The following is a 9,060-nucleotide window of genomic DNA, read 5'->3' as shown; positions in this document are numbered from 1 at the left end:
GGCTAGGACTATGGCATCTTTTTCGGAGACACAAATTCAGCCCATAACGGGATGTGTGTGTCTCCTCTTGCTCGTGCAGGGTGCTGTGTGCTGCTGAGCACCAGGCTCCAAGAGCAGCCGGCTCAGAAGGGACAGTCCCAATAACACCCAGGCCCACGGTTCCTTTCGGCGGACCCGACCTTCCCAGTACCACAGACCGGGTCTCAGAGAAGACAGTCCCTGCAGGATGTGAGGGGGGTGGGTCCCAGGATGATCCAGACACACCGCATTCCCCCGTGCACCCTATCTCCACCACTGCCACATGGAAATGCGGTTAGACAGTCCCAGGACAGCAGAGGTCACACTCCCGTGAGGGTCCGGTATCGCAGCTGATCCGACAGGAGACGGAGCCCAGGCAGCAATGGCAGCCATGATGGGTGACTGCAAACAGACAAAGCCTCACTCCCTTGCCGGCCACCCAACCCTGAGAGGGTTGTGCAGTCTGAGAATGGGTGGGTGGCCAACAGGCCCCAGACCCACACTAGTCCCAGGCCTGGGGTCCCGGCAAGCCACAGATTGGCTTTGGTGTGTGGCTGGGGCGGTAGGACCCCTGTTTTAGATGATGCAGCACGCCGGCCTCCTTGTCCAAAGCCTTTGTCCGCTTTGTGCATCCGCTGAACTGGCATCGTCGTCCTTGCTTGGCAGTTGAGGACGTTGACATTTGGAAAGCCTCAGTAGAGGCCAGCCTGTTGTCTCGTGTTTAGGGAGCCAAGTCTCATGTGGCTGACTGTGGTTTGAGCCCCCAGCCTCAACAGCTTGCAAGACACGCTGGGCACATGCATGTGCTGGCCCAGAATCCCAACAGGATGAAAGGGAGGAGAAGGGATGGTGGCATGTCCATGTGCCATTGTGGGGTGCTTTCTTTCTCCCCTTCTCTCTCTCTGCCTCTCTGGCAATTAATAACAAAAACCGAACCAAACCAAAAAAAACTGTAGCAAAGCCTAGATCTGCGATCGTGTTTGTCTGACCCCGAAATCAACCACCGTCACCAGCCTCCATTGCCAGGAGATGGGCCCGGCAGGCAAGGGTTAAGGTGGAGGCGGGGCAGTGGGCCCAGCTAGGCCAGGCTGACTCACTGGGCGTTAATACCGCTGCTCCAGCACTGTCAGTTGCCTGGGAGCTGATTAAGATGTCACAGAAGATTATGATGTCAGGTGCAAGAATCACGCTCCAGGAGGGGTGACTCCCAGGCTGGGAGGGAGGTTACCCTAGTAACAGAGACAGGACATCCATGCAGCAGCAGACAGCCTGGTGAGAACTTGGGGTTCAGGGCCCCCTGTCCTGGGCACAAAATCTGGCCCCTCAGCTCTACAATTGGGTGACCTTGGATAAAATGACTCACCTTTCCGAACTTCCTATTCTGTAGCCGCAAGCTGTGTGGAATAATTCCATCCCCGTGTGGCCTAAGCGGGATAGCTAGAAAAGATCCCCCGACTCTAACCACTGCAGGCATCCGCCAGACGGCAGTCCCCAAGAAACCCCAGGCGGTCCTTAGCTCAGAGCCCAGGCTCAGGTTTGGGCAGGCTTGCCCCAAGGTGGCAAGGAGATGGTGCCAAGTCACGTTGCTGCCAAGCACTGAGGCTGCTGAGAATGCAGGAGCGCCGGTGAGGAGCGCTAGTGGCAACCTCATTTGTGCCAAGCAGGGTGGGGTGGGCGGGAGGCGGAGAGGGGTTTGCCTTCTCCCTCCCAGGCGCCTAAACTTCCCGTTCACTAGTGCTGACCACAGCACAGATTTCAGTCTTCCCGTACACAGCCACGACCTCTGTGTCTTTAGACCCCCAGGACCCATCATACCGAGTAGATGAATATGTGAAGGGACGAATGAAGGTATTTTCTTAAATTTTCCCTCTACTCAGAAAAAGTTTACCTTTTCTTTGAAAAAGAAATATTCCTTCCCTCCGTAAAACCACTCCTTTCCTGTGCTTTTAATCCTGATGTTCTTATTTTCTCAAATCTCAACTTTCACTCACTACCCACCTCCTCACACAACTAGCCAGCCGCCTGGCCACCCTCCGTCTCTCTGCCTACCCAGCCATCCACTCGTCATCTACCCACGCTCCTGCTCATCCACCCGTCCATCCACCGTCCTGCCGTCTCTCAGCCGTCTGCCACTTTGTTCACCCACCCACTCACCCCACCCTGCTGATCCACGCATTCATCGACTCCACCCTACCGTCTATACAGTGGTCTACTTGCCGTTTTGTCACCCACTTATCCAGTCGTCATCCATCCCCAGCACATCCAACACTTGACCCACTCACCCATCCATCGACCCTCCGTCCATGACGTCCGCCCCTCCAATTCCCCGCTTACCTACTCACCCACCCAAGGCAGCAGACCATGGCAGAGTGTCGTCACTGAGCCATGCTCTGTGTCAGGCCTGAGGGCCCCACAAGGCCCCAGGAGTCCCCACTCGGTCACGCCAGTGTGATAGAACATGACCTAGCCTCCACAGGTACACAGGAGAATGTGCAGGCTGCCTCAGAGAGGAGACGCGAGGCCCAGGATGGAGAAATGACATCCGACCGGAGCCAAGAAGCCCAGCCCTGTCGTGGCCGGTGTTCCCTTCGCTTTGCAGACCAGCTCCTGTAGGCTCAGAGAGGCTGAGTCGTTCCTCCAAGTCACTCAGCTCATAAGTCAGCCTCTCTGAAAGGCCTTCTTCAACCATTTCTCTCCATCTCACCTGCTTTCATGTTTCTCTCTTTCATTTCTTTGTTCACAAGTGCCTGACACTCACATGAGAGAGAGGGAGAGAGGGACGAGCACCGTCCACAGGGTCTGACGGAGCCACTGTCCTTCCTCCAGTCCGCTGGGTCCTGGCACGCATGCACATGCTGGTGTGTCCCAGGCTGACTGGGCAGGATTGGAACAGCAGTCGTCATGTGGGTCTGGCTTCCCCTGAGCTGCACACTGCCATCGTGTCATGGGCCAGCCCGGTCGCTCAGCCCATCTCCCTTCAGGTCCTGCCCGTCTGTATCTGGAAGGCCAGCGCTGTGTGAACAGAGGCCTGGCCTTGCCCCTGCTCTGTCCCTAGTGCTCAGAGACAGCGCTCTGGGATGCTGCAAATGTGCTGGCCCAGGGTCCTGGGCCAGGGGGCTGTTACCTGGTCCCCACCTCCTTTCCAGTCCTTGCAGCCCTGTCCACAGGGCTCACATCTGCCCTCACTGCTCAGCTGCCTTGTGACTCTGGCCAGCCGGGTCTTTGAGTTGCGTGGGGACCGTCAGCTGGACAGGGCTGGCTCCCTGCTGCACGTTCTCGATCATCTCAGAGACGCACACTGTGCAAGCAGATCGTTGGAAAGATTACCCCGAGATGGGACCCATGGAAGGTTGATTTACTGCATGCCATCCCTACCTCAGGGTTTTTATTAGAAATTGAAGAATGGCTTCTCACTTCGAAGCTGCGTTTAACCTCCAGCCGTCATGCAAACCAGCACCAGCTCCCAGGGTGTCTGCAAAGTCACCGTGCCCCAGAGACCTCCGTGTGCCTGCAGCAGCATCCCCGAGCTGTTCTGCTTGGAGACCAGCCCTTCCCCTGCCTCTCTTCTCCTCTGCCCTCCTTCCTTCGATTTCTCCCTCACTCTTCTGTTCTTGGGAAGGCAGAGGGGAGCATTATGAGCCGGGGCTCTGGAGCAACACTGTGCGGGCTAGTGGGAGGGGAGGGGGCTCGACCCAGCGAGACGGGCTTGCTTTGGGGTCGTCACTATATAGTCTACCTCGCCATGCCAGCCACCTTCCAGGGTCGGTCTCAGAAGTCCCTCTTCATGAGAGCCTCTTTGATCTGGTCTTTTGTGGAAGTGTTCCTCTCCCTGTGTTTCCAGAGCCCTTGGTTGGTCCCTGTCTGCAGCTGCCCCGTCTCACCACCTGCCCTGGAGTTGCTGTGTTGACCTCAGTTTCTTAGCATTTTGGAGACCCAGCCGGGAGGCCAGGAAGTTGAAGGAGGATGGCAGGCACTAAGATGGGGATTGTAGGCCAACAGGAAGACGAGCTCGGGGCTGGTGCCAAAATCCAAGTGAGATCACAACAGCTGAGCACAGTGTTTAGCAGCTGTGTGACTTTGGGCAACTCGCTTTACCTCTCTGAACTTGCCATTCTGTGTTTCCACTGTGGTGAGAATAACAGCCCCTCATCTGACTGGCAATTTCCGAGAATCACAGTTCCTTAGACCCGTCTTTGTTCTGCTGAATCAGGAACCCTGGGAGTGCCGCCCCTCAGTTTGTTTTGGTGAGCTCCCCAGGGGGTGCTGGGGCAGACTCCAGGTTGAATCCAGCTGTCCTAGAGCCATGCCCAGAGCAGCCTGAGAGAATGCAGCGGAGCGTGGGCTGGGGCAGGCTGGGCGTCTGGAGCATGGGCATCAGGACACCCTCTGTGCCGACACCATGAAGTCACGAGCCCGGTTCCGACAGGAAGACGTTGGCCAGAAGCAAGTGCGTGTTCCTCACCCCGGCGGGGGCCAGCAGCCCCAGATACTGACAGACGGGCTGGTGCCTGCCCTCTGTCCCTGGGCATGTTGGCGCTCGAGGAAGGAAACGCAGCCTCAGTTCGAGAGGGCTGCTGGGGGCATTTGTGCAGTTGGTGACCCACCTCCTCTTCGCCTGTTCAGCTCATTTCTGTCCACGGGGCCCTTCTACCCTTCAAGAGCTGGAGAGTCTGCGCCTGCCCTCAGGGCCGGCCAGGGAGGTGTGCACGAAGTATGGAGGCACCAGCACCAAGGGGTGAGAGGCGGGAAGGGCCGAAGGTCATGTGACGCCAGGCACAGACCAGAGTGCTGCAGCCACAAGCCAGGGCACACCAAGGTCCACCAGCCTCCACCAGCGGCCAGGAGAGAGGCGCAGGACGGACCCACCCTGGAGCCTTGGGGAGGTGGCGGCTCTGGCGACACCTTGATTTTGGACGTCTGGCCTTCAGTACTGACAGAGTACATTTCTGTTGTGTAAAGCCAGCAGTTCGTTTATGACATCATTCCTGGGAGGAACCCTGTAATTACTCCTCATTACACAGATGAGAAGGCAGAGGCTCAGAAAGGTTATGAGACTTCCTCAGGATCACTCCGTATCAGGGGTCATCGAGATCCCCAAATCGGGGGGGGGGGGCGGCAGGTGGCGCGGTGGCTAAGGACGCTGGGTTCCCACATGGACAACTGCAGTTCGGGTCCTGGACCTGGCTGCTTGCTCTCTCTCTCCTCTCTGTTTGCTTTCTCACTTTCTCTCACATACACACTCTGTCCCTCTCTGGTCAAGTTAAAATAAATAGTTATTAAAAACAAATACTACTGACTGGACAGTAGCTCCTCTTTGTTGCCACCCCTTGTTGGCCTCCTGGAGGACTCTCAGTGGACCCTCTTGCACTTCAGTGTTCTGCGCTGACTAACTTGGTATGTATGGCTTAGCCCCTCACTGCTCCAAACTGTGGTCCCCACACCAACAGCATGTGCCTCACTGGCCTCCCAGGGCCCCTCCCCAGCTTCCTAAAATGGGATCTGCATTCTAACAGGGTCTTGGGGCAACTCGGGTGCGCGGAAGTCTAGGAAGCACAGCCCAGCCCAGCCTGCTGAGCTCATTGGAGACACGGGTCCCTGGTGTTCGGACCTGCCCTGCCACCACCCGTGTGTCCTTTCAGAATGAACAACGGAGCCCTGGTTTGACTCCTTGCTCTGCCACTGCTCACCTGTGTGATTTCAGGTCAGCTTCTCAACCTCTCTGAGTCACATGTCCACGTTGGTGGGTAACTGAACCAAGCTCCTTCATAGTAAGGCTGCGAGCCCTCAGGGGTTCATTCATTCCCCAGAGTGGGGGGGTCTTCCTGGGGCAAGAGTTCAGCTAGAGAAGTTCCTGAGACTTTTGGAAAGGTGTCTTCAAGCCTCCCGCCTCCATCATCCCCCCACACACATCCTCCCCTGGTTGTGCAGGGCACAAGGTTAAGGGCGCTGAGCACTTCCCCCCGGCCGTTACAGGGCCTGCGGGCCCAGGCCTCACTGCCACCTCATCGCCATCTTCTTCAGGTGGCCTCGCTCGCCTCTCCCACTTTGCCCCCTTGCTATTTTTCTCAGCCCCTCCTTGCCCCCTTTCCGCCCCCCTCACCCTCCTCTCTGTCTCAGGGGCACACAGCCAGCTGGAGCTGGGGCAGGTGGCCTGGGAGTGGGGAGTGATGCTTGGCCAAGGCCCCGCTGATGCCCACCTTCCGGCAGGTGTATGCCAGAGCCTCAGGCTCCCACTGCTCCCTGACACCTTTGTATCCTGGTCTGACCAGCGTCGCAGCAATGGAATCGCTGAAGCAGGTTACTGGGGCTGTGTTGTGGGGGGCCCAGGCAGCTGCCATGCCAGCCCCCTGCCCTTCTCTGATTTCTCTCCTCCCTTGCCCTCCCTCTCAGCTGTCTTCCTCTTTCTCTGCGTATTTCTACGTCTCTCCCACCGTGGAAATGGATTTTGGGTCTGACCTCATCCAAATGATGACAAATAGGAGGAGCAGACCCACAGGCCTGGGATTTGGGCGAGGCAGAGCAGTCGGTGGCCAAATAAGAAGTTTTATTTCCTTCCTTTGGAAAGGGGAGACCCCCCCCCCAAATGGACAGCCTGGGATGCCCTATCCTGCCCCACAATGCCTGGCATGAGCTTTGGTGGTGGAGGGGCAAGGACACACACTCCGGGGTCACGGGGTCAGACGGTGATCCAGGCTGGCCTTCTCCCAGGTCTGGCACCACCTGACCTGGGTGCAAAGGCTGCACACGCTCCCATTGGTCCCCTCTCACCTACCGCAGCAGCAGCCGGTCTTAGGTGACCAGGTCGGGGTCCAGGGAGGGCTGGCGATGGAGACAGCTACCCTGAGTCACTGCAGAGCTCTTGCCTACAACCTGTGTGCCTGACGCCTGGTCCCCAGAGCTACACGGAGACACGAGGTCCGGGTGCCGCTTAGCCTGGCCTCTTTCATCACCTGGGGTTTGTGTCTCTCTGGCCTTCCTGCTCTCCACGATCAGACCTCCTGCTTCAGCCCTTTAGACAGAGGGTGCCTTCCACCACCACCCCTCATGCAGTTCTGAGGTTTAGTGAGTCAGGATTAGGGTTTACAAAATAGGGGATAAGCTTACCTTGGTTAAAAGGCTTTATTAAGGAGTTAGAGGAAAAGAGGCGTCAGGTTTCTTGCCCCACTCTGGGTTTTAAAAAGCCTGTTTTTATTCTCATCAGAAGTCAGTTGGCTATAGTCTGGGCTCTATGGTTGGGGACAAGCTGGCATACCCACCACACACACATATTCACACATATGCACTCACATCCCACATACATGTGCACATACCTCACTCACACGCTCATGCACACACACTCACATCCACCCTGAAGCACACGCGTACACGTGCATCAATACACACTTGAATACTCACGTTCCCATACTCTCGCGTGTAGTCTCACACTCACATACACACATCCCATATACCGTGTAGAGCAATATATGCAGACACAGGTCGCGTGCTTAGGTACACTCGCAGGTTCGTGCACACACAATCCCCTGGCTGGCTGAGTGACTATAGAGACACCTGAGTTTGTAATGCCGCAACGGAAGCTGAGAGGCCCTCTGGTCCTGGGATGCCAAACTCACCCGCCCTGGGGCAGGACGACTCTGGCCAGGTGGGACTGTGTTTTGTTTTGTTTTTGCTATGGGTGAGTGTGCTCGCTGGAGCAAGACAGAGAAAAAAGGGAACGTGAGGACCCGCTGCCTAGGGGGATGGCCATGCACACTGTCTTCTGCTCCATTCACCTTGAGGTTTTAGGTGCACACACACGAGCCCAGTGTGGTTTTCAGGTCACCAGGTCTGGGACCCGAACTGCAAAGTCTGCCATGTGGGGTTCAGCCACCTCGGCCTCTGTGCCACCTGCTGGCACACCAGGTGGGATTGTGTTGACCTGAACAAGATGGGCTGCTTGCAGGCCGTGGCCCAGCAGTAAAACCCAGCACTGTGAGACAAACTCACACGGAAGGTTGCCCATTGTGTCCTGAGACGGCCTTGACTGCCAGGCGTACACGCGTGCCCCTGGGCTGAGGTTAGCTGAAACCGGAGGGGAGCTGTGGTGTCAAAGGAGCTCTGTCTCTGTCTTGCTCTCTTTCTCAGTCTGTCTGTCTCACTCAAGGAATAAATAAATAAACCTGGGGAAAAAAAAAAGACCGGCCACTTGGAAAGGAGGTGACTATCACTCAGCGCAGCTCTGGGGCTGTGTGGGCGTCCTGACCTGAGCTGACCCATTCTGCTGGGACCTTGAGAAGCTGGAAAACCACATTTTTATTAGAGATATCCCAATTTAAAAACACTGGCTACTGGGGCCGGCAGGTGGCGTGGTGGTTAAGACGCCGGACTCCCATATGCTCAACCACGGTGTGAGTCCCAGACCTGGTGGCTTGCCCTCTCTCTCTCTCTCTCTCTCTCTCTCTCTCTCCCTCTCTCTCTCTCTCTTGCTGATGAGTGCATGTGCCCTATAGCAAAATTTTAAAAGTAATAACAATAAAAAATAAAATTGAATAATTATTTAAAAAATAAAGCAAACAAACACTGACTACTAATTCAGCTGACAGCCACAGCAATAGCTGGTCAGGTTGGACCTGTCCTTGGGCAGCAGGGCAGGCGTGCCCACTTCACTGGGAGAGAAACTGAGACTCAAAAAGGAAAGCGAGTGGCTTTAGAGGGCTGCTCAGCAGAATATTGATGGAGTAAGGAACAGAGTCAAGGTTTTTTGGGATTTCTCTACAATTTGATCCTGATAAATGGAGATTACCCACCAAATAAAAGTTAAAGCAGTCACCTCTTTTTACCCCACGACCCTGTTTTAAGTTTCTTCATATCAGTTACTGTGATTGTAAATCATCTTCACTTGCCAATAGTTTACTTTTTGTGTTCAGTAATGCTGGACTTTCCACCTCTGGGCAGAGAGTGGAAAGAGCCATTCCTTGTGCTCACGGGTGGATGCAGCCATGTGAGTGGAAGTTGAATCACTTCCAGGGGAACGATTTAATAGCTGTAATGAGATCCTCAAGAACA

General features: G+C 55.8%; 1 long non-coding RNA gene across 1 annotated transcript; it reads left to right on the top strand.

Moving 5' to 3' along the window:
- Positions 1-1,255: 1,255 nt before the first annotated feature.
- On the top strand, positions 1,256-1,858 carry LOC102474629 (uncharacterized). Its single transcript, XR_336691.1, has 3 exons — positions 1,256-1,290; positions 1,489-1,643; positions 1,814-1,858. It is a non-coding gene; the product is annotated as an uncharacterized LOC102474629 (long non-coding RNA).
- Positions 1,859-9,060: the final 7,202 nt, after the last annotated feature.

This window comes from Tupaia chinensis, unplaced genomic scaffold, assembly GCF_000334495.1.
Source record: "Tupaia chinensis unplaced genomic scaffold, TupChi_1.0 Scaffold141490_1, whole genome shotgun sequence".
NCBI lineage: Eukaryota > Metazoa > Chordata > Mammalia > Scandentia > Tupaiidae > Tupaia > Tupaia belangeri.
The sequence above is the reverse complement of the archived record's forward strand: the minus strand, read 5'-3'. Positions and strand labels throughout refer to the sequence as shown.